The sequence below is a fragment of the Sarcophilus harrisii genome, chromosome 3 (assembly GCF_902635505.1).
Source record: "Sarcophilus harrisii chromosome 3, mSarHar1.11, whole genome shotgun sequence".
Lineage (NCBI taxonomy): Eukaryota > Metazoa > Chordata > Mammalia > Dasyuromorphia > Dasyuridae > Sarcophilus > Sarcophilus harrisii.
Genome location: NC_045428.1, coordinates 121,174,148 through 121,200,426, shown reverse-complemented (window position 1 = coordinate 121,200,426; position 26,279 = coordinate 121,174,148). Strand labels below are relative to the sequence as shown.

General features: G+C 33.3%; 2 long non-coding RNA genes across 2 annotated transcripts in view; one reads left to right on the top strand and one right to left on the bottom strand.

The window, feature by feature from the left end:
* Nucleotides 1-25,976, bottom strand: part of LOC116422263 — a 121,092-nt gene extending 95,116 nt beyond the window's left edge. Inside the window, exons 1-2 of the long non-coding RNA XR_004232829.1 lie at nucleotides 25,917-25,976; nucleotides 18,237-18,346 (exon numbers count right to left, since the gene is read on the bottom strand). This is a non-coding gene — a long non-coding RNA (uncharacterized LOC116422263). The remainder of the gene's footprint in view (nucleotides 1-18,236; nucleotides 18,347-25,916) is intronic.
* Nucleotides 23,213-25,443, top strand: LOC116422262. Its single transcript, XR_004232828.1, has 2 exons — nucleotides 23,213-23,352; nucleotides 25,074-25,443. It is a non-coding gene; the product is annotated as an uncharacterized LOC116422262 (long non-coding RNA).
* Nucleotides 25,977-26,279: the final 303 nt, after the last annotated feature.

Below are 26,279 nucleotides of genomic sequence, written 5' to 3'. Positions count from 1 at the left end.
TTATATTAGATAACTTCTTCAATTATATACTACCCTAAATCTATGATCTTATAGCATGATGTCTTTGAAAGTTAGAAACAATAAGGTAAAAGATGATCTTTACTTTTTTCCTGTGCGTTAAAGCTTTTATTTTCCCCCAATTTAATAGCATTTTTTTCCAATTACACAAATATAGTTTTCAACATTCACACATAAGATTTTGAGTTCTATTTTTTTCTCTCATCCTCCCTTACTCCCTTCCCCAAGATGGCAAGCAATCTGATATAAGTTATAAATGTACAATCATATTAAACGTATTTCTACATTAGTCATGTTGTAAAAGAAGAATCAGAATAAAAGGGGAGAACCACAAGAAAGAAAGAAAAAAAGAAAATATATTTTTATCTGCATTCAGATTCCATAATACTTTCTCTGAATGTGGATAAAATTTTCCAACATAAGTCTTCTATCATAGTTGATCATCAGTGTTGCTGTTACTGTGTTCAATATTCTTCTGGTTTGGTTCACTTCATGCAGCATCAATTCATGTAAGTCTTTTAAGAATGATCTTTAAATGGGCAAAGACAACATTTTTATGATGATAATATTAGAAATGTTAATGGCACAGTCAAAACTGGGGGAATAATAAATAAATAACACAACCAAAATAGATAAAAATAAAAATATGTAAATTGGGGCAGCTAGATGACACAATGGATAGAGCACAGGCCCTAGAGTCAGGAGGATCTGCATTCAAATCTGGCCTCAGACACTTAACAATTCTTAGCTGTATGATTCCGGGCAAGTCACTTACCCCCAATTGCCTTGCAAAAATAAATAAATAAAAACATATAAGCTGGCTTTCTAGAAATCAGAAAGAGAAAGAGGAAAAATGTAAGTGATGCAAAAAATTTAAAATTTTTTTTTCTTAAATTGGATTTTCTCCAGAAGTACCATTCTCCTATTCAGTGGACCAAAATATCCCTGTATGTAATAAGGCTCTTAAAAAATGTTGTTGAACAAATGAATGAATACCAAAGTTAGATTTCAACATATACTTATTGAGCATTTGTCATGGTATTATGAAAGACAATAAAAAGATCCCCCAAAATAATTTAATAAATAAACATATAAGTATCTAAAAAAAAAATAAACCCCTGCATCCCTGGAGGAATTTACCTTCCATTAGAGGGGACTTGTGTATATATATATATATATATATATATATATATATATATATATATGTTACACACACGCACACACACACACAAAATATGTACAAAGTAAACACAGAGCAATTTGGGGTCAAGTTTGGGAAATGTTCCTTCTGTAATTTCATCAAATTGTAAAATGAAAGTAATAAAACTTGGATTACTTACTTTATAGGATTGTTGTGAATAAATTAATTATGAAGAACTATAAAAGTTAAGCAGTTATTAGAAGTATGCCCTGCCTTATTTGAGCTAGATATCTATAAGCTACCTAGTGAGCCTCAGAATTATCTGGGGAAAATCCCATGGCTAACACCTGATACTCATCAAGACTATATCAATTAGTTGACAAAACATTTATTAAGTACCTACTCTGTGTCACAAAATTTGCTAAACACCAAGAGCACCAATCTAGACAAACCATAGGTATGATTTTAGTTGGGGCTTGAAGGAAGGCAAGAGGCAGAGATGAGAAAGAAAGAATTCATTGATTCATTCTATAAGTTATTTAACACAAACCAGAAGGTCCATCATCCTAAAGGAGGAGGAAGCATTTCTTAGGCATCTATGATGTGTCAGTTTAAGAAAGGGGATATAACTTTAACATATTTAACATGTATGGGTCTACCTGTCATTGAGGGGAGAGGGTGGGGGGAAGGAGAGGAAAAGTTGGAATAGAAGGATTTACAAGGGTCACTGCTGAAAAGTTACCCTTTCACTCTTTCTCATCTCACATCACTCAGACATCTTTCCCTAATATATATTCCTTTATTTTAAATTCTCATAGATATTCTTCTTGCTAATGCAAACAAACCCTTCTAGATGCCTCTTAATCCTATCTCCTCCTTACTTTTCCAGAAAATTACTGCATCTCTATAAATCCCACCTTTCTTTTTCAACCTCTCTCTATTTGCTGGCTCTTTCCCTGCTGCCTAAAAAATCTACCCAAGTATACTCCCAAACCCTCACTTGAAACAATCATCTATGCCAGTGTTGTCTCATTTCTTGCCTCTCCTTTGAGGCTAAATTTGTTGAGAAGGCCCTCTACAATCAATTCCTCTACTTCCTCTCTTCTCACCTTCTTCTAAATCCTCTGCAGTCTTGTTTCAGATTTCATCAAATTTCTCTTTCAAATTTATCAATGATTGTTAATTGTCAAATCATATGTATTTTCTCAATCCTGATTCTCTGCAATCCTTGACACAATCAATCACTTTCTACTAAATATCTTCTCTTCTCTAGGTTTCTGTGCTCCTTATTTTCTGGGTTTGTTTTAACAATAACAATAAAAAAGCTTCTACAAATATTTTTGTAATGTAGGTACATAGAAAATATTTAATAAATGCCTACTGACTGACATGCTAGAAATGTAATAATTCTAACACTGTTCCTATTCAAAATAAAACATTGACCTCTGCACATTTTCTCATAAGTATTTGTTAAATACTTATTCTTTAAATCATACTTCTATTTCTTTTTTTAAAAAATGTTCCCAGCATTAATCCTGAATATTACTCTTGCATGGCATTATTTTTTCCTGAAGATTTTTCTCTGGAAATGCATAATGATTATGATGATGATGATGATGATGATAAACATTTTAAAGAAAATACTGTATAAACAGACACAGAGATTCTATCTCATTTGGACTCTCATATATCATTTAGAAACAGATATGAAATAAAAATTATCTCCCATTTCCATATATTTGAGGTTTGGACAAACATATACAAACATCTTTGGGGAAAGAAAACAGGTATTTTTTTTAAAGCTCACTATCATTTATTGATTTCAACCTGTTTCAAACTGGGATCAAAAATATTTCTAGAAATAGAATAATATGAGAAATCTTTCTCTTTCTTTCTCTCACTATCCCAAGCAATAAAAAAAAAGAAAGCAACATTAGAGCTAGGACTAAATCTAAGGTAGGGATAATTGTGTTGAAGCTAGGAATTCTGTACCAGAGTTTGAACCTTTGGAAGTTAGATTCAATTGAAAACTCCCTATTTTTATAGTATAACCCCTCTATTTCATGGTTTTCTGCGATCTCTATTTTTTCTCTTATTCTGTTCTCCCTCCTCTGTATCTGTCTCTCTCTCTTTCTCTCTCTCTCTTTTCTCTGTCACTGTCTCTTTCTGTCTCTTCCTCTTCCCTCTCTGTTGCTGTCTCTGTCTCTCTCAATCTCTCTCAATGTTTCCTTCTCCTCACATGTAGTACAGAAAGCTTATAACTTAGACAAATGGAAGTACAGCAACAAATAATCTGCAAGAAGGAAATGGGAGACTTGCCACAGCCAATATTCAATATGCAACAAACAAGAAAAATTTTCATGACTGTTTGGTGCTTGTATAAGCCAGTGTGACCAGCTATCAAGCATTTGTCTGAATGTTTTTTTTTAATCACTGATTTACAGTCAGCCAAAACTGTCCTTTCTCTCTATATATATTTATATATCACAATATATAACATTGTGTTACATAAATATGTATTGCATAATTTATATTACATATAATAATATTCCTATTATTGAAAGTAATAATTATATAGAGAGAGATTCTATAAATCTCCAGTTGCTTACATAATTATCTTCCCCATTAAAATGTAAGCTCTTTGAGGGTTGGGTCTGTGCCTTTGTCTTTATAGCTTTAGCCTTTAGCTCAATAGCTGGTCCATGAGATGTTCTTGATTTAATTTGAAATCATTTTTATTTTTTATTTAATTTCCAAAGGGATGTTTCCAGTAGCCAAAGATTAATATTAACAGTACTATTTACTGAGATCATAATTGTTCTACAATGCACCTGATTTGGGTCTATTTTTCCAAACCAACAATTGAGGATGAATTGGCACCATAAATTATCCATGACCAACCACAACTGACTTAGCTACTTGTTTACAAATAATATTCCTAAAGCTGTTTTTTTCTTTTCTTTTTTTTGACAAAGGGCACAAAATTTGGCCCTCTGATTATGCAGATAAAAAACAGATGGATTTTTATCTGCTCATTCAGAAGTGGGGGATGGGTCTAAGGGATCTGTGTGTTTTGTATATCTGTATCAGAGGACAATAAACTCATTGAATATGATTTTTTTTTCCAGGAAAAGGAAAACAAACATGGACAAAATCATCAAACATCCTTTCTAATGCCAGATGACCTCGATGGAGATTTAGTGCTAGATTTAAAATGCTTTGTTTACAGACAGTTAAGAATCACATAAATTTAAATTGTCAAAGAAGAAATGGTTTCCAAGAGCATCTACTAGCCCAGATAGCCCCTCCCCAGCCTAGCCGCATGAAAGGCCCAGAGGCAAATAGAAAGCCACAAACACAAATGCCTGTGGAGTCTGCCAGGAATCCAGACCCTGCTGCTGCTGCTGCTGCTACCACAGAAAAACAAAATCTTCTACAACTTCATATCCAGAGTCTCCAAATGGTTATCAAACAGCAAGACCAAGAGTCTCCCACGGAGCAGATGATGCACCAAAGTGTCCCCTAGAGCATGGTGGTTATTCCACCCTTGAGTTTAGAAATCCCTTTCCTACTTAGTTCCCCTGCAAAATCCAGAAATATAAAATGACTTCAGTTTTTAAAGAAAAAAGTGTTGGGAATTTACTTTTCTGGACACTCGACCCCATTCCCATTAGTTAGTAGAAAAATGGATACCCAAACATCGATTTCAGCACAATTCCAGAGATGAAGGCATCCTTGCCTATTTGCGTCAATATTTGGTTGTTGCTGTTGATAAATAAGTAATGCTGGGTAGGTATGGGCAACAATTCTACATTTCCCTGATTGGTTCTGACACAGGTGCTCCCATGGACAATGAGACTGCCATGCTGAAAACGGTCAGGAGAAAACCATGGTTCCAAACAGAAAACACACACACACACACACACACACACACACACACACACACACACACACCACGCCCCCTCACAGATGCAGAATTCTGCACCTGTGTTTAGCATCATTATTTCACTTGTTTCTCTGAGGAAAAGCCAGGCATGATGTTCAAACTGGGAGCACCTGTATTTGGGGCCAACTTGGACTATTTTTGTGGCCTGATTATAGTGGCTTTGCAACTTCAAGTGAGAAGTTTTTCCCTCCCTTGGATTTTTGGAATTTCAAAAAAAAAAAAAAAAAAAAAAAAGAACTCAAAAATGTGCATAAACCAGCTTTATTACATGAGGTTGTCTGTAAGAACTGCACATTTTTATTTTCATTGGATATTAGTTACCTATAACTTTGGGGATTTTTTGACCATAAAAACTATTATTTCATTGAAATAGGGAACTTCCAATGATGAAATACCTTCTAAATATAATATAAATAATTACTAATGCTTTGATTGACTATCATTCAGAATTGGTACAATGTAAAGTCAGTATGATTATTTATGTTTGTGAAATAAAGAGTTCAGGTAGTAGACGTTAATAACCTTTGTCTGCACACATCTAATTGCTTTAATTTCAGCACAAAATCAAATTCATGAAAAGTATACATGTGAAACATTAATGCACAATAATTTATGTGATAAAAGATAAGCCACCTTTAAAAATGAGATGGGAGAACCTTAAAAATTGGTGCATTCTTTTGTTGGTCTTTCACTTGTAAATTACTAAAATTTAAACTACTAAGTTACTAAGACGTAGTTCCATTTTAAGATTATGCTATCAAATTTAACTACTTTTAAAAAATGCTATCTTGTTGCATCCCCAACCCTAAGTTAAAGTCAAAATCTGAATGCAGTTTTTTTTTCTATAGTGAACTTCATCCAATCTGGTTATGATGTTCAATAAACTGACAACAACACAATGGATTCTTCCTTCTCTGCCTAATTGGGTTACCAACATAAAAAAATTTCCAGTTTAAAATAATAGCTTGTTTGCCACCATAACTAATTCTCCATTCCCTAAGGTTTGGCAAGTGACAACTAAGACAAATCAAGAAGAATTTATCACTCAGAATCATGACCACAAGCCTAATTTTTTAAAAAAATTGCAGGCAGAACAATTAAATGGTATGTTCAGATTCTCCTAAAAATTGGCACTGGTAAATCCAGAGATTAAGAATATGCATTATGCCAATCTAATGATATTCTTAATTTTTTTCTAAAGTCACGCACAGACACTTTCCAAAATTTACTCTTTCAATTTTTCTTACAGACCTAAAGCAAGGAGTGGAGTGAAGAAGAGAAATAGTTATCTTCCAAGATGTAAAATATGTTAATCAGTTTGACCAAAATATTATTAATAAATTAAGCTAGTAATGAGGTTCTGACCAAACAGATCCATTATTTAGACCTGCTATGTCTAAGAGCAAAAGATGTCAATCAAGTAAAAATGCATTAAATAAATATTGCAGATTTGGTGTCACAGAGAAGTTACACTGATATAAAAAATGTAGTGTCATAGTATCTTACTCCTAAAGAGTTACTTCAACCAATAATAATTCTATCTGATAAGTATTCAGAATTAAATCTTGTTTTATGTTTTTTTTTTAATCAATTAGTTAAGTCTTTGATATGAATTCTACACCCTCCAGGCGTCAAGGAGATGCCTTTTCTTTTCTTTAAACAAAGGATTATTCTTCCTCAAAAGGGGTTTGTCTAGTTCTTTTATTGTTTTATGTCACACAAGGGAAAAATGCTTTTGAGGCATTACCTCTGAATTTAGCAGGGACGAGAGTTTACTGCTATATAATCATTAGTCAATGCAGTAGCTGAAACCTTAAACAAAAGAAAACAAACTACAAACAGGAAAGCATCCCCTAAAGGCACATCAGAACACCAGAGAGGGGAGGCATGGATTTCAAACAAGGCTGCCCAAGCATGTGCTAAATATTGCTGCTTCTGACTTTAAACAGCACACCAAGGAATACGGCATCACCTTCTAGGCTTTGAAACAATTCTAGGAAGCAGGAGAAAAAAGAATGGGGAAGTTTAAGTAAAACCATTTTCACCTTCCTTTATCATGTTGAATTTTATTTTCATAAAATTCTATTTCCCATCTAATAAGTTTTCTCAATATAAAGAAATCTATTAGAAAAAAAAATATCTTGAAATCTCAAGTGTTGTGATCTACATTTTGCTCTAAGATACAAACTATTGTCATAGACAATTACTGCCTATAATCATTCTGAAAAACAGTAGAAAGCTTTGGACGGCATTTTAGTAAATCGTTCTGCCTTCAAACAGACTAACATATTAGACCCATTTTAGGTCAATAAAAGTAGCAAAAGGATTTGTGATTTATAATTTCTTAAGGCAAGATAACTTGAGGATTGCATTTTTAAAAAATTTCAGCAATAGAAAATCCTGAAATGGCATGTACAGTGCATGTAGAGGGGAAAAAATCATTCATATTATTTTTCATGTGGCAAAGAAAGATATATTATAGGTAATAACATAAAGTGTTTTCACAATAAGTCTTTTCCTCTAAAATATTTTTCTTAATAATTGTATTGGACTTTTAAAAATTGTTGCAGTCCCCTTTTGTGGATTGCTGTCATTTAAGTTTGTTAAAATAGAGATAATTAAAAGCTAAAACTATAAAACCAGGGTAGTACTTCAGTCATTAATCAGCTTTTGGAAAGTTACTGGGGATTAGTTGGGGAGATTGAAATCTTAAACCATTTTTTCCCTATATTATTTATTCCCTTATCTTTTATTGCTACTCCCTCCTCCAAAAAAGAAATATTCATTTCTCAGGGCACATGATCAAATAACTATAGGGGGAGTCAGATATCATGTAGCTAACATTTTAATATATCAAGTTCTAAAAAGTATTGATTTTATTGATTTTTGGTATTATGTGACATGTGCAACATGTGACATAACATGACTCAGTGTGAAGAGAATTTAATACTCCCCAGATCCACATACCAAAAATATGCAGTCTAAAACTCTGACAGTCTGAAATGATATGATCAAAGATCACTTTGATCATTTATGAAGAGCAATGTATCACAATAGATTCTGTTCCCAAGTTAACATATCCTAAATAGGCTTGAGACTTTCTTTATGTTTTTAATTGAAACACAATTTATGAGGAGTCCTATAAGTCCCAATACACCATAACAGACTTCATTTTTCTTCTTGTGTCATGTTTCCATTGCAATTCATTGGAAAATTGCATCTGAGATTGGGCTGTGAGAATTCAAACAAGGGGAAGAAATTTTGTTAAGTGTCCTAATTAATCTATTCATTTTTTCAATCATGAGAATTAACTAAAGACATCTGGGAAAATTAGTATTTCGAAGGCCATGCATATTTCAGGTTTGGGTGGAGTTGATAGCTTACAGAGAAATTAATAGGAATCCACCAAAAAAAAAAAAAAAAAAAAAGAAGCATTAATTAAGCAAATGGATAAAATGTTAGAACCACTTTAAAAAGGCTCATTTTAATCATAACAAAAGTCTAAAATTCACAAAAACTATATATAGAATATACATGTGTGCATATGTATACATGCATGTATATATGTATATACATTATAGAGTATGCATATGTATATGGAGAGAGAAATCATTCCAATCAAAAAATAGTTCAAATTTTAAATGATCTAATTAGATGAATTCTAGAAAAAAATTACTAATCTAACCAGAAAAAGACATCCACTTCTCTCTTCAATTTGGTTCCTTGTTTCATGGTGTTTTGCTTTTTTCTTTGAGATGTGGTCATTGAGATTGTGTCTACACAGGCAGAAGAATTTTATCTTATTATAAAAGTTATAAAATTTCACTTTGCTTGAGGTTAATAGCAGAATTTTCACACAACTCCCCCCTATCCCTGCACATGCCAGCACTTCTTCATAGGAAAAAAAGAAAAAAAAAGAATCTATCCACAGAAAAGATTTTTGTCTAAATTTAATTTGCTTCAACTCTACAATTTTCTCATCTATTTATCTATCTCTCTATCCATCCATCCACCCATCCATACATCTATCTATAATATGGTTGCTAACAAAAAAAAAATGCTTTGATATTCTTGTGGAAGGGGTTCAATTCCCTACTCTTTACACAGATGAGTCACTCTTGAATCCTAAATGCAAATCATATTCTGTATAGATAAGCTTTAAAGTAATTCCTATTTAAAATATATCTCCTTTCAAAGGAATCTTAGAGTATACATTAAATGGCTTAGCTCTCAAAAAGTGTCCCCCAAAAGCCATAAAAAGTACTGCATATTACAATACTTGCAAAACTGGCTTTTTTTTATAAGTTAATGATGTGGGATGAGAGATATTTCATCTTTTATACAGTTATTTGACAGTGATGAATTTAATTCATTCTATCACATTGAATGATACATTTATATTCAGTATGTAGTTTAAAATTTCATAAATGATTAAAGTCCCTGTCGTTTTAATTATAATATGCAGAGAGCAGCCAGAACTTATTTGCAAAGAATAATGTACAAGTCAATAAATTTGGTGAGTACTCCTGACAACATATAAATAATGACTTTAGAAGTATAACTACCTGTAGATGAAAACTAAATAACAAAGGTTCGTGTGTTGGTTTTTATGAACTACATGGTCTAGCATCTCTTTGTTTCCAAATTTATTTTATTAAATTGAAATTTTAATGCAATGCTAGTAAGTTGATTTCACTGCAATGTCCAGTATGGAAGGAAATATATATGGCTATGTCTCCACCCCTAGGCCTTAAACCCTTAAATAGTCCCAGGTTTGCAAAAGATGCCCTTAGTGAACTATGATAGTCCAAAATAGATTCAGACCTAAATATATTCACTTTCAAGTAGAGTAGAAACCTAAGTCTGCCTTGATAGAGACCTATTCCCAAGATTAAAACCAGACCCAGATTAATCTATAGTAACATAGTGGGAAAAGATGTCATTTGACATTCAACAATTCAATTTACTGAGCATTTTAAGGTGCCTGGAACTATGCAAGATGCTGTGGCAATGCAAAAGAAGTTTAAATCCTGAGTCTCTGCCCTCAGTGAACTTCCCTCTTTGGCAATTCCACTTGTCAGTAGCATCTGAAATCACTCCCTCCTTTTTCAAGATCCAAATTAAAAACAGCCAGCAGAGCAGAGACTGGACAGTGATTAGCTTCAAGTTCTCTACGTTAAATTCAATCATTTTCCAGTTGGGTCTGACTCTTCGTGACCCTGTTTGAGGTTTTCTTGGCAAGGATATTAGAAGAGTTAGCGATTTTCTTCTCCAACTAATTTTTACAGATAAGAAAATTGAGGTAGAGTTTAATGACATGGCCAAGGTCACACAATTAGTAAGTGTCTAAGGCCAGACTTGAACTCAGGAAGATGAGTCTTCTTGCCTCCAGACCTGGCATTCTATCCATCACAAGACCTCACTGTCTTCTACTACAATTAAAGGGGACAAAATCAACCTTATACAGGAAGCTTAAACTCCTAACTGAACTCTAAAGCCTCTTAAACAGCCTTAGTGACCATCTGTGGTTAACTAAGGGTGGGAATGAGTTAGTTAATCCTTGGCTTGGGGATAAATCATCTATTTTCCAACCCTACTATCACTTTACTTTCATGCTTCTGCATTTAAAAATAGTAGTCAAGGAGCTAAGGTAAGAGAATCACATTTGACCTTCACTTGATTTCCACCAGCTAAGGCTAAACTCTGCAAACCTATGATGTGGAAAAAAAAGTTGTTTTTTTTTAAGTCAATGGTAATGAATTTATGGAAAGGTTTATCTGTAGTATAGCTGCAGCTGGTAGTTTAGAATTTTACCTTTTTTCTAAAGAAGATAAAAAGAACAGAATAGGAAAGCAAATGTGCATTCACAATTATGAGCCCCAAACCTCCAAAGTGCTACTTTGAATGTCCTTTTGTTTTAACATCTTTTCTTCCCCAATCCCAGATTAATACATATCAAACAAAAGGGCAATATTATCTTTAATTCAAGGCTCAACCTTTCTGTGTCAAGGATTCCTTTGGCAATCAAGTAAAGCCTGTGGATCCTCAGAATCATGCTTTAATAAAACACATAGGATTAACTAAGACAATCAATTATGTTAAAATGCAGTTATCAAAATATTTTTTAAAAAAAAGCCCATGAACCCTAAGTCAAGAACCCCAACTCTAATTCCATAATTAAAACAGGCTTAATGTGGATCTAGTTTATCCTTTTTATTCGCGCTTCCTCCTTCTTTTTCTCATGATACTCAACCTCCCTCCCACCCACAACTTGGAGATGAGAACATTACATAATCCTGATTTTACAAACCAAGATGTATGTTAGAGTCAATTATTAAAAGCAAATGAGTTATTACCTCCCCTCACCTCCTCTCCTGTCCCATAAGCCTAGTATACGGTGGAAACAAAGACAGACCTTTAACTAGAGCAGTGCTGCTGGGTGCCACTATAATGAACTACAACCTACACTCTCTTAGGGTTAATAAGACACCTGTCTTGAAAGTCACAGTCATATTGGTTTTTCAGGCTTACCCCTCAATACTTAAATTCTTGATGAAGTTCTTACTGTGCCAAAGGAACTTACTAACAAAGCCACTGAGTCAATTTAACCTAGTGAAACTGGACCCAGTAGACCGGGTTATCAGAGTTTTGTGTTGAGATAATTAGAGCACTAAAGAGAGCATATGGGCTGTCAGGGCTGGCACATGGCCTGCACCAGCTGTTACCTGGGTGCTTTGGAAAACCTACTGAACAGCATTTTGGACACCACACAGCTCTGTGTAAGTTTTCCAAGGTTTCTAGTGGGAGTTCTTCATAATAAATTTATTTCCTGTATAAGAGAGGATCACACCCAATAATGTAACTGGAACAAGCATGTTCTTTTTTTTTTTTTTCTGGCAAATACAGTATCACCAACTAAAAGGAGGAAGCAATCAGCAACTAAATAACTAAACAAGAAATTCTCAGAGCAGGGAGCCCAAGTAAGGATACTCTTTTTAAACAGATCAACTTAACCAGTCATGAGGTGGTGGTGATGTTATTGCTGCTGTTTCTGCTATTGTTTAAAAACCTAGAAATAACCGACATTCCTTGGGAATTTTAGAATTATTTGGACTAATTCCATTCCTGTTAAGTATACACATATCAAGAAAACAGTCTTCCAAAAACAGGATACCAAAATGTCAGCCAAAGTCTTGTTATGATAACATCATTCACTTATTTATGTATATTATTATATATATTATATGCATATGATCTATACATATTTACATATACATATATAGATATCATACTACTGAATTATAGTCATTTCTAACCATACCTGAAAGCTAGAAGTACACCATAACTAAAGACAGGAAAATAATTTGATGCACTTGAAGATACTTTTAACTTCCATAAACCTTTATTAAGTACCTCCTGTGTACAAAGTATTAAGGAGTTGCATACAAAGACCAAACACTTCCTATATTCAAAGAGTTTACAGGGTTTTCTATACAGATTTACTAGAAAAAACTTCCTTCTAGAAACAAAGCTAAACCAGCAACCATAGAGTTTAATTACAGCACTTGAATATTCTCTTGAGACCCTTGGTATTAATTTTCTCAAACTGGACATCATTTGTTCAGATAAGTTTTCTTTTTTCTTTCTTTTTTTTTTTTTTTTTTTTTTTTTTTTTAGAAAGGTAGTATGGTGCAATGGAAAGATTGCTTGTATTGGATTGAGAGTAAAATAGGATTTGGGTTCAAGTACAAGTCCTTACACTATTACCTGGATGACCTTCAGCAAATCACTTTACCTCTCTCTGGGACTCTACAGTTTCCTGTGATATTGGGGTTGAACTAGAAGAAGTCCATTTCATTTCTAAATCTGTGCTCTGAAGTTTAAGGAAGTAAAACATTCTGATCAGTGCCAGCCTCACAGAACCCCTCATTCCTCCTAAAGATTTAACTAGTGATTAAGTATTAGGACACAGAGTTCCAATGGATCCTAGGTTCTCATTAATGTGGGTATTTCCTCCAACAATGCACATGCATCTTTCTCATTCTGCAGTGTTTTGCTAGTTTTCCACAAATTTGCCATCTAGGGTCAAGGGAACCAATTATCATCCACAATTTCATGTTTAAGTTAAAAATCTGAAATCCCTTTGGAAAACTCATATCCCATAAATTCAACGCTTATTTATCTCCACTCTACAGTTTCTATTCTCAAAACCTTAAAAACCTTTCAGTTTCACTTCAAGATAACAATTTTAATATAAGTTGAGCTTACAAAACTGTTCTAATTCAATGCTTCATTTTGAATCAAACTTCACACTTTTCGAGCAATGAATTTGCTTTCATTTCATTTCACTTATTTAAGAATTGGTCACAGTTAGGAATCAGGTAGAGAAAATTCAAGTGCAATCTCTCGCATTTCCAGAGGGGAATCTGATTTGGGTTCAATCACTACCCTTTCCCCAATCCCCATCCAAAAATAAAAAGCCATGTTTCAGTGAAATGAGTGCCTTTTCAACTTGGAAAAATTCAGTCATTAAGTTTAAATTTTAAAAATCTATGCCTTAAAAACATTTAGGACATTTAGAAAACCTCCTGCATTACATCAAAGTAAGTGCATTATCACATTATATTTTGCAGGCTTTAGCAAATAAAAAAATCCCCCAGAAGAATCTTAATTCTTATCTATGGAAAACATTAAACTGCTAAGCGCTAACAACTGGAATTAGTCCTTAAATCTCTAATGAGAATAATAAAACATGAGTGCAGTTTGTGCTGTAACTTGATAAGGCCTGAATTTACTTGCTGTTAGTAAAAGTTCCTGAACCAGCAGTATGGCTTTTTACTCCCTGAGGTATGGGAAACAATATCTGTCCTTTAGGAGCCTCCTCTGTGGTAAGCACTTCTTATCTGTGCTATCAAAGGACTGAGATAGCAATGTAATATCTAGTAACAGCAGCTTTATGAGAAGATCCATTACTGATTTAAATCAATCTAAAGCAGATAGTTCTGCTTAACCCATTCTTAGTAAAATGGATCCTTTTGCATTGATGTGCCAGCCTCCTCCCCCTCCCCACCCCAATACCACCACCATCCTAAGCTTTTAGTGTATGATGACATGCCATGAACATCCACGGACAGAAATGCCCCAAATGTCAAATGCAGTTTTTAATACCATAAACGAAATTACATCTTAGTAGAATACAGCTACCCTCAAAAGTAGGGAAATTTGAGCTACTGACCAAAAGAAAAAGCTAATTTTAGTTAGGGAGATCAGTTCAGCATTCATACAAAGCAGGAGCTTAATGAGCCTATTAGCAATCTGCAAAAGCCCAACAACTTGCTTTGAGAAATGCAAGGATGAAATAATTCTCTCTTTCTACACTCGGGGAATTTTTTACAGGAGCATTTGCTAGAATGCAAGCCTCACTGTTTATAGGGACAGGTCAGCATAAACTTAAATGGCTGGGGGTAAATTAAGTCTTGAACTTCCAGAATCAAGCTAGCTGGATCACAGAAGTTCAAGTACAATCAATACTTTAGTAAGCAATAAAGTTAGAGGATATGGAGAGTTTTACCTGTTCTGTTAAAGTTAAAAGTTAAAAGTTAAAAGCATACCTTAATATCTTTAACACTCAAAACAAATGAACACTAAAGTAATATTATTCTTATTCCTAAGTAGAAAGATGAAAATAGTCATTGAATAAACTGTCTTGTCAATGTATATTATATACACATACTATGAGTATTTATTAAATATACATTCAAAGAAAGAGAGGAGAAGAGACAGTGGGAAAGAGAGAGAGGAGGGAGAAAAAAAAGAGGAAAGGAGGACTTTCTCTTGGAAATTGAGGATAAGAATTTTAGAGTTGTATGAAACCTTAAGGATCATTTCATCCAACTTCACCATCACTCTCAATTCAATACTGTTCTTCATTCAAGATCACACAAGTAGATAGTGACAGAATTAGAACCCAGATCTCCAGGTTTCCAGTTGAGTACTCTTCTTTCCACACCATATTGGCTAAGTCATGTATTTGTGTATGTGATGTATGTGTGCATGTGTGAGTATACAGTAGTAATTATATGGTGGAAATAACCTTAGATTAGAAATCCAATTGAGTCCAATAAGCATATATTATATCTAGTAGATAGAAGAACTTTCATGTATAGGTGAGAACATGTACCATAAATATGCATGATACCTGCCTGTACAAATATATAGAAATTTATGCATACTATAAATTCATACAGCTCTCTCTCTATATATATACTATTTGGTAGTTTCTTTAGCCAATAATTTATTAGAATTATTAACAACTTAAATCATGTGTTTTAATATTTAATATTATTTTACAATTATTGTTGGTGTTTTATTTCAATACCAATTATATAAGTCTGAATGAAATCTGGAGATCAAAATGCCAATTATCTGTATTTTAATTTTTTTAAACATGAGCTAGTCCTGATATTAAAATATATATATATTACATATGTATGCATGTATATTTGTGTGTTTGTGTATATGGCTCTTGAATACTCTTTACTCTTTTCCAGAGCAGATTGAACAGGTTTTGTTATTAGGGAAATTGTCTTAATTAGAACACCTTCAAAAACTTTAAAAATCTTGTAATATTTCCATTTTTATCATAGCTTCAGTTTTTATGTTTAAAAAATCTATTTAAAATATAATTATAACACTCTGTATCAAAGGTTAGAAGGTTTTTCTTAACCAATACTTACAACATATTTACTAGTCTATTAGCAATATCATTTTTTTTCCTCCAGCATAGCAACATCAGACTTCTAACGGATATTTTCTCCAGTCAGTTTTCTAGTGTTGATTTAACTTCAATTTATTTCAGTTCTATGAAGACAACTTAATTTGTTACAGAGAGAATTAATTGTCTTTTGTCTTTTAAAAAATAAAGGAGAGAAATCCTCTATAAGTCATTATATACATATATGTATGTATATGTGTATATATGTGTTTTTATGGATATATGGATATATGTATATACCAGGCATTTATTTTTAGAGTAAGGACAAGACATGATTTCTAGATAGCCAAGATCAACATTTAAATACTTTCCATTAAAACAACTTTTTCTCAGATTTAACTAGTAGCATCTCATTAATATTCTTTCTCAAGTAATGAGCCCATACAATAATATCTTTCTAGAAACATGTGGATATTGTAGTAGCCATAAGTGAAAGAAAAGGCACCTTTTATACTTCTGAATTGGAAGAACATTCCCTGTTTACCAACTTTGTAGAGAGAGCCATAAGCCACTCTTCCCTCTCCCTCCTCCCTTCCCCCTCCTCAATTTATCACTAGCTACTCATGTGTCTGCTGGTACATTGCATATTTCAATCTCCAAACTGTTTCACCTGAACATGTCCAATAACTAAAGTGAAGGCGACCACCTAGAGGACCATAATAATGGGCTTCCCCTAGAGAAAACCACACAGAATTTCTGTTCACTCCTTTTATGTAGCATGCAAGATATGATATGATTCATTTTTTCTCTTTTGATAAGATGTAAAAGAAATATCAAAAGAATTCAGAGACATTTTCATTTTCTTAGAATGAGATGAAATGTAAGAAGCTGCTACTTAAGCAACAGGATTTTTTCTCTGGCATTTTGAATTCATAAAATGAGAAAATTACTTTCTACTACTCTTCTTGTTTGATATATAAAAACAAGACTCAAGGTCTTTATGCATTTTTAACACTTTCAAATTAATATGGTTAGCTTCATGATTGTTAAAAATCAGGCCTAAGTAGAATGGATATTAGCTGTCATTCCACTTATCATTAGTTATTTGTTTATCAAATTAACAAAATATAAAATAGGCAGCAGAAAATAGAATACCTGATAATGTTACATCACTTTACGTAATATATTTTTGAATGTCCCAGTGTAGATAGGTGATAAAAAACAAAAGTAATATTTTTAAATGGAAACACTCACATACAAATTTACATAAGCATGCTTACTATTTATTTACCATATAGATTTACAGAGACAATCTTCACTCTTTGTGTCATTTAATCAAATTTTATAGGAAAGTTTCAAATTTCAAGGTTATTTCTAGGACTGCAAATTTGTAAATTGTATGTTATAATCATTTCATTGTGAAGAGCTACAACATTCATCTTGTATTTTAATTTTTGCATTTTTCCCACTCATTTAAATTGGTGAAGGTGGAAGCAGTCTTATTTAGTTGCCAATAGAGAGGAAACCAGGATCTTTTTCTTTTAAAGTGGCACATATAAAACGTTTGTTTAATGACCTACAGCTATGACTTTCTCCCATGTCCTATCTCCCCAATGTTTAACTCTCACATATGAAAAAACATGGGTTCCATAACAAATTTTAAACCCAAACATCATTAAACCATGTAGTATAGCCATGCCTGTGACTGCAAAATGCATGCTGATAGAGAACATCATATCTTAACAATGGCATTTTCTATCAATGATTTATTAGGAAAAGTTTGCTGCTTAAAAGTCCTCTCGCTTTATCTGACAAATAGATCTGTTTTCCTTGCCAGGTTTCATCAAGGTAATTACCAGGCATTTGACATTATACCATATCATTCTAATATTCCTTTTCCATTAGATACTACAATAACCCGGAATTCCAGGGGGCCTTATAAAGAAGAACGGTTTGAAATGTGGAATACTGAAAAATCTGGAAATAAAGCAAGGGACGGCATTGCATCTTCAGTTACACTCTTCCCGACCCAACTCTGACAAAGTGAGAGCAACAGATCTATGAGGATTTTTATCCTCCAAAATATCCATTTGAAATGAACTTTGGCTTTTTATTTGTGCTGCACAGGACTACCAGATTTAAATCCAAACTCAGTTTCCCTGATACTTTTGATACAATTCCTTGCCCCCTCGTATCCCCTAACCCCCATCACCCCACAAACAACTATTATTAGTACCTTCACATAGTAAGGAAGGTAAGTAATAATACTAAGCAGGCTCCCAGTTAAATGCAGCCTAGTTCAGACAGCGTAATAATGATGTCATTAAGAGTCTGAGCTGAATGGGACTCAGACAGAACTGTTGTATAGCTGCAGACATAAATCTGAAAGAACTTTTTGGCTACATTCTCAGACTTACCTTGAGAGATATTTAGGAGCTCCCAGCAAAATGAGTTGAGAGAAAATGCCATCAAAAGGAGGAGGTCTGTAGACAGAAGACAGTGATATAGGCCCTACAGGGGCATTCTTCTATGATACAAGAAGAAACAATTTGTTAAATGGATAAACTAAGAGAAATAATCTCTGAAGAAGGAGAAAACAGAAAACAAATAAACCTTAATTCTAGCACAAATAAATGAGAGAAAGGCAATTGTGGGACTGCTCAAAGCCTTTTTGCTTAGCTGAATGAAAGCAATCCCTAAGACTGAATGGGTAATGAGATCCTGGCTCCTGAGATTTTAGCTTTCTTAATCATGTTCATAATTAATTCAAGAACATTGATAATTTCATTACATTCTTTTTGTCTTATCAATAAATGATGTGCCTGCACTTTTGGTCCTGTGTACAGGGAGAGAAGAGATGCTTTGGGTAATATTGCACTAGGAATAGTGGATATATATGATCCAAAAAAGGTGAAGTGGTAATTATTATCCTTGACCAGGCTTCTATTATCAGAACATGATGACAAGCAGCTACAAATAATTAATAAGCTTTTTATGCAGAAATGCAAAGCCTTTGAAGAAAAAATATGCTGTAAGTAGGATTCCTTATTGAAAGATTATGTACAGAGCATAGCATGCTCCTTCGGAGAAACGCTTCAAAATGGGACTACTCACAGGAACGCCTGTACTGCAAATCCAAAAAGAAAATCAATAACTTGTTTAGCAGGATATCAATTTTTTTAAACTGCCAAACTTTTCCTCATCTTTTGGATTTCAAAAGAAACATGTCCTTCTACTTGTCCTCCTAAAGGCATTTCCAGTATCAACTTACGATGGATGCGAAACTATACTATCCTCTCAGTAAATTCTATCTTTTTTTTTAAGCAAAGACTGAAAGCTATGTCATTATCTGTCAGTCATCATCAAAGGGGCAGTGTTCCTTTAGGGTTTTCTCTTCACCCTGTGTAATTTTCGCAAAGCGATCACTCATTAGTTTTCCAATCCATTTTCAAGGGATTGGATAAAATATTTAATACCATTTGATAGCGTCCTATGGACAGACAAGAGCATCTACAAAATAGCTTGGCTAATTAACACCAAATTTGCAGCTGGCGGGCTAGGAAGAGTTACAAAGCAAATGCCACATAAATGTTTGAATTCTTCCAAGAAGGAACAAGCATAAAATCTCAGTTTTAGCGTAAAAGCATCTCTGCAATCAGCCATGCTTCAGCTTACATCAGTGATAAGCAAGTTGGGTATTTTCTAAGGAGACAAGTTTATTCAGGCTTTGAAAAAAGAAATTAAAATTTTCAGCTGCAATTTCTAGGGGATACTAATGCATAAATACATCTCTGAAATAATAGTGCTATTAGAGATGCACACAATTTATGCAAAATTGAAAAGTATTCATGTTGGCACTTTGATCTGATTACGAAACAAAATAGTCTTTGAGAAGATACTGCAGAATCACTTAGTAAAGCAAGCTGTTGCCCTTGACATTGATATATGGGACAGCAATGATGTATATAGTGGGTGGCCTTATCAGTAAATCATTGACTCTATTTACTTCCCCAAGGAACTAGACCTGTCCCTGAAAGAGAACTCTTTGTTAGAACCATCAGTAAGAGATTAATATTGGCAAAACATTCAATTTGGATATGAGCCCACAGAAGATTCATAAAACAATAATTTAATAAGTTTACATACAAAGATTTAGCACATTGGCGATGTTCTGTTGCCTAGAGAACATTAAGTTGGGTTTTTTATTATTATCATAGCGCAATTATTTCTCTGTGAATTCAATTCCATGGATTTTATTCACCAGTAACCCATTTCTCAATTAAAGAAATATTTCTGGGACATGATATATTTTGAATTGCTAATATTACTTTCAAAACACAACTTGCAATGAACATTAAAAAAAAAAAACTTTCTCTACCTTATTATAAGATGGCCTCTTTGTGAGCTATAATACAAGAAAAAGTAGGTAAAATTGTCATACATGTCTATGTATCTCTCTATGTATAAATATACATATATAAAATTTGATGAGCATTGATGAGTAAATATTTTTACGAAGAATAAGTCAGGGTAAATATATAACATGTCAATAATCCAAGCTAAACATATCAGCCATATATCAGAGACTAGGAGCTTATGGCAAATGGCACTTGTATAATTATAAAATTGAGTTCCTTTTTGTTTGAATGTGAGAGCAGAAAAGTCAGTCTTGGAATTATTCATTCTTACACAACTTTCATGTCAACACAGACAACTCCAATGATGACTTTCTAAATCTTAACACTTCATCAAAGATTGCTAGAATTGGGATTGGCTTTAAAGACATATTAGTTCAATTCCTACGTTTGATTGGGGAGTGGTTGAACAGGTTGTGGTACATGATTGTGATGGACTGCTATGCTATAAGAAATGATAAGCTCAATGATCTTAGAAAAATATTGAAAGACTTGCAGAAAATAATGTAGAGCAAAATGAGCAAAACCAAGAGAACACTGTATATGGCAGTGTTCATAGTCTGGTCCAGAGAATACTCAGAATCTCTGAAATCCTTTCAGAAAGTCTACAAATTCAGAATTTGTTTTTATTTTTAATGTGATCAATATCTAGAACTATAACCCACATAAACAAAAATTCTTTGGACAGATCCTCAATCATTTTATAGGATAAAGATATTGAGAACAAAAGTTTGAGGACCACTGGTATATGGTAAATAGAATAGCAATAATAGAAGGACTTTGAGTGTCATTTTGACTACTATAAATACACAAATTAACTATAAAGGACATATGAACAAAGATACTATTGGCAACCAGAGAAAGGGAGGATAAATATATATGTGAAGAATGACTTTCCATATGTACATACACACATACATATACACATATATACACATATGTCTAATGGTAGCCAACTGTAAGGCAGGAGGGAGAAAAAAATTATATATTTATACTTTATATATTTTAAAAGAATAGCAAGTTATAAATAACAGATTTGTAACTTCATGTATGATAAACTTTTTATCATACTGTGTAATGACAATGCTTGGTTTATTCCATAAATTAAAAAAAAAAGAAAAAAAGAAGCACTCTCAATTAGCTGCTCTTTCCAGTTCTACAAAAAAAAAGTCTTAATTGCTCAATTTGTTGGCTTTTTTCTCAGTTCTTTTACTTTTTGAAATTTCTAGGGCACTTGACCTTTTTGATTTCTCTGTCCTCCTAGATATGTAATCTTTCCTAACTTTCACTTCTTGGAACCCCTAGGTTCTTTCAAGACTTATCATTGTGCCATCATCTTACAAGAAACCTTCCCTGATTCCTCCAGGAGTTAGTAGCCATCCCACCTCTCCAAACACACACATATACACATTAAATAATTATTTTGTATTTTACTTTGCACATATTTTTTATTTATAAACAAATATCCCTGAGGACAGGGACTATTTCATTTTTGAATTGAAGATATTTGTCCAAAGTCATGCAGCTAGTAAATGGGACTTATGTATGATCATAGATCAAGAGCTGGAAGGAACTTAAGAAATTATCTGTTTCCCATCCCTCTATTTTACTGGATAAGTGAGTTTTCTAGGGTCATAAAGGATGGAGTTGAGGATAGAGAGAGGCCACTCAGGGTCATATGCTCTTTCTGCTTTACCATAATGAACTCAAAATTTAGGTCTCATGATTCCAACTCCATGACTAAATATTATACTTACCAATAATTTTCTCTGACAGAAGATTTTAGCCTGATAATCAGAATTTCTGTTTTCTAATTTTTTAAGTAATATTGTTCATCAATCTATATTTGTACAAAATTATACTTGTCTTCAATGAATTTGCAATCACTAAACTATAAGAACTTCATTTCCCTGCTATCCCTTTTTTGAATATTCTCTGACTTGGCAGTATCTTTCTTAAAATAGTGCCTTAACCATATTCTCAGACAAACATCAGTTTGGCTGAGTCAGAGTAACAGCAGTACCATCCCCCTTCATTCACTATCTCTTTCAGTGCAGCTTAAGATCTTCTATTAGACAAAATTTGGCTGGCCTTTATTTGTCATTGCTGACTTACACTGAGAATTGCAAGTTAATTAACTAAAGCTACCAAATAATATTTAAAGTGAATTGCTATCCAGCCATGCCTCTATATCTTATACTTGCCAAGTTGATTTTTTTTTTCACTGAAATGCACAATTAATTCTACATATATCTCCATTAACTCAATCTTATTCAAATCTAGCATTGTGGTTTGTCAAAAATCCTTTCAGGCTATGTGACCTTGGGAAAGTCACCTAACCCCAACTGCCTTGCAAAAGAAAAACAAAAAACCTCTTTCAGTTCAGGATCTGATCATTTAGTATGTTAGTTCTTCTTCTCCACTTTGTTTCATTTGCATATTTGATAAGTAGGTCATCCATGTATTTACTCTTGAATTAACATTAATAAAATATTTTAAACCACATTTTCTAAAATGTTAAGCAGCACAGAGGAGAAAATGGAAAATTCCTCACATCCTTTACTTATTCTACTAGAGACTTTCCTCCCACTCTGAAGCTATCTGGTACATATTTCTCCATTGTCCAAATGGAAACATACAAAAATTCTCTCAAATGCTTTTTTGAAATTCTGAAATTTCTAACTGAACACAATCTTTCTCCTGCCTTGCTATGTGACTCAAAGCATTTGGGCTTTTACTACTATTTAGAGTTTCTAAGTGATAGTTTTGAACTTAGAATTAGGAAAATCCTGAATTCAAATTCTGCCTCTCATGCTTAGTTAATTGTGTGAACACAGGCTAACTTGTCTAATACTAACTTTCCTCATCTGTAAAACAGGGATAATACTACCTGTAGTATCTACCTCACAGAGGGTTGTTATGAGGTTCAGGTGCATCAATATATTTAAAAGGCACTTTGCAAATTTTCAAGTGTTTTATCCATGTTAATTGTGAGTATGCTACCACCATCTTCCTTTCTGACCAACATCAGCAGCTTGTACCATTTGCTTTCAAACAGTCTGATTATAACATAGACAGAAGCAAAGATTGAGCCACAAATTCAAGCACTGTGTTTTGGGTGAGTTGAATGAATATTCTCTAAGCCTGAAAAGTTAACTATGACAAACTCTTTTCTCCTCCTTTGTAATTAAATGCACATTTTTTTGTGACAGGCATTTATTATTGGTTTTAGATTTATTTTATTTTACTCTGCTGCTTTACTTTTGAGTTCTAGGCAGTTCCAAAAGATTGTGATTATTTAAAATGACCACTGAATAGAAAAATCATAATATTTTAGAATTCCAGAGCTTCAAATTACATTTTAGAAGTTATATAAGATTCTGTAAATCTCAAACTTTAGCTGTGTTAGTACTATAAAACCACAGTGATGTGGGAAAGAAACATGACCAATATTTACCTGATCTCCATTGTTACAGTCTACTTTAGTGCCACAACCAGTTTCTTGCTCCCTGCACAAATCTAAGTCTGACTTTTATCAAGTATGGATAAGATAATTTAAACAAGTTGTTATCTAGCTCCCTTAATACATCCAGAGGAGATGCTGATACATTTAGGCTGGTTTTGATTCATCTGTTTCCTACAGCAAGGGTATCCTGAGAAGGGAGAGTGGAAAGGATGGTATTCCCAATGAACCTCTTCTTAGCATCTTGAAGACTTCACTTTCTGTGCCTCATTGCCCCTTATTTTCCCTTCAATACTAGGGAATATTATATGATTGACTTTTCTACAGTAAATAGGGTCCAGATCAATTAAAAGAGAAATGACCCTTCCCCCCCATCTCTTTCTACATCATGCTTGCCCCTCATCAAGTGACTGTGAGGGAAAAAATCTACTTCTATTGATTACCTCAGATCTCCACGGACTATATGAATATATATATATATATATATATTCATACGCACACATAAATATATGTCCTCATATAACACATTTTTATATAGATTCACAACTGATTACTCATTGTAATTATTTCCTTATTTTGCCCCCCTTTTTCTCACATCCTTCTCACAGACCATCTTTTTAAGAACCTCACTTAAGCCTATGCTCTTATTTTTCCTTAGTTATATTCCCTCCCTCCCTCCCCCCAATACCAGGTCTCCATGGTCTCTCACACATTATTTTTTCTGCTGACAACTTGATCAATCCTCATTCCTATTTAATCTGCCCTCTAAAACAAATTTCTCACCACACTAAATCTGAGGTCATGATCTTTTTTCCTCTTGATCATCTACCTTCCCAATATTTTCATATTTAAAGTTCAATCTGAATAGATATCTAATAATAATGACTTTAAAAAGTAAAATATGGAAGGCAAAATGATTTTCCAAAATATCTTGGATACAATAGGACGTGTTTTACTATAGTGATGCTTATTTTTATCAAAAAGATATTGTAAATAATAGCCTATAGTTTAGATAACTGAGAATAATGATGGCGAGATTTAAGATGAATTACATATTTATTTTTTATTTTACATACTACTTTGACCAATATTTCATTTGAAAAGATAGCATAGCATACATGTAGTCACCCATATGTTCTCCCTTAGTGTTCTTTGAAATAAAAGTGAAAGGGGAAAAAAAGATATTTGACCTACCTGCCTACCAATTTAGTCTTTACCAACTAGTAATAAATTTTCAAAGAGAAGGGAATGGTCAGAAAGATACTATATACTCATCATAGGAAAAATAAATTTATTATACTTATGAGAGTCAAATTTATTATACTTATGAGAGTTTCCCCTGGCCTGACTTTTTGGGTTTCTTTCTATACATACAGCGACTAGCCAAGGAGAACTTTAGAGAAGCAGGATTTCTGGAAAAAAAATGGTTCAATGAGTAGTTGTGAGATCAAGTCATTCCCAAATCACCTTCAAACAACAACTGATCCATTTAAAGTAAAAGAATAACAAAGAGCAGAAAGGAAAGTAATCTTCACAAGGAAAATTCTACAGAGAGAAACACAAAAAGCAAAGAAACTGAAAAATGAGCAAGTACAAAAAAAGCTCTTCTACAATGCAGAAATATGGAGTAAAAGGACTTGAAGAGACATCTAAGAAAGAAAGAAATAATTTGTCATTGTCTACCATAGCTAGTACACCAGAAAAAAGAATGGAACAAGCACAAGAACGGTTGAAAATTCTAACAAAAGAATTCAAAGATGAAATAAGGAGTGAAATTAAAGTTCTTAAAGAAAAACTTGAAAAAAGAGCCAGAGTTTTAGAAGAAAGACTGGAAAATTTTAATAAAAAGTTGTGCATTCTGCAAAACAAATTAGAAGAGATAGACCTCCAAGATGAAGATATGCAATCTGAAATATTAGAGCAAAGTCAAATGAAAAAATTAGAAGATCAACTCAAAGAAGAATGTTGGTTCTTCTCTTCCTAAGACTCCCTTTAACTCCAGTCTTCTCATTTATACTCAGGCCCAAATGTCAACGACACCAAAAATAAAATAACTGAAAAAGTGGAAAATGAGGAGATATATTTAGCAAAATGTGTCAACTTCATTCCCCAAATGAGAGAAAAGTAAAAAAAAATTGCATACTTGTATCACCCCTTACCTTAGGAGTGCCATCTTTCTCAAGGGAAGAGAGAGGATGAGATAGGATTAGGGAGTTTACCTGAATGCTATGTGTCTGTCATGCCTCCAGTTTCTCATTCTTTTCTCCTGAAACTCTGGCTATTCAATTCTATTTCTCTGTCCAAACAAAAAAATTTTCCTACATATCCATCTGAGATCACAATGCCTATTGGGTTGCCTTGGTGATATAGCTCATCCCTGTATTAACAGGATCTGAGGATCAAACTTAATTCTATTCTATTCCTCCAGGTCCTTCTTCTCTCCTCCACATATTACTTCCAAAGTGATAGTTCAAATCTTGAAGTCTCCAATGAGAGTGTTTGTAACCTTATTCCTTTGCTCTTTAGAATTGGAGAAGGTCAGAGAATCATAGTAGAGAAGACATGTGCATCCTGTGACCGTT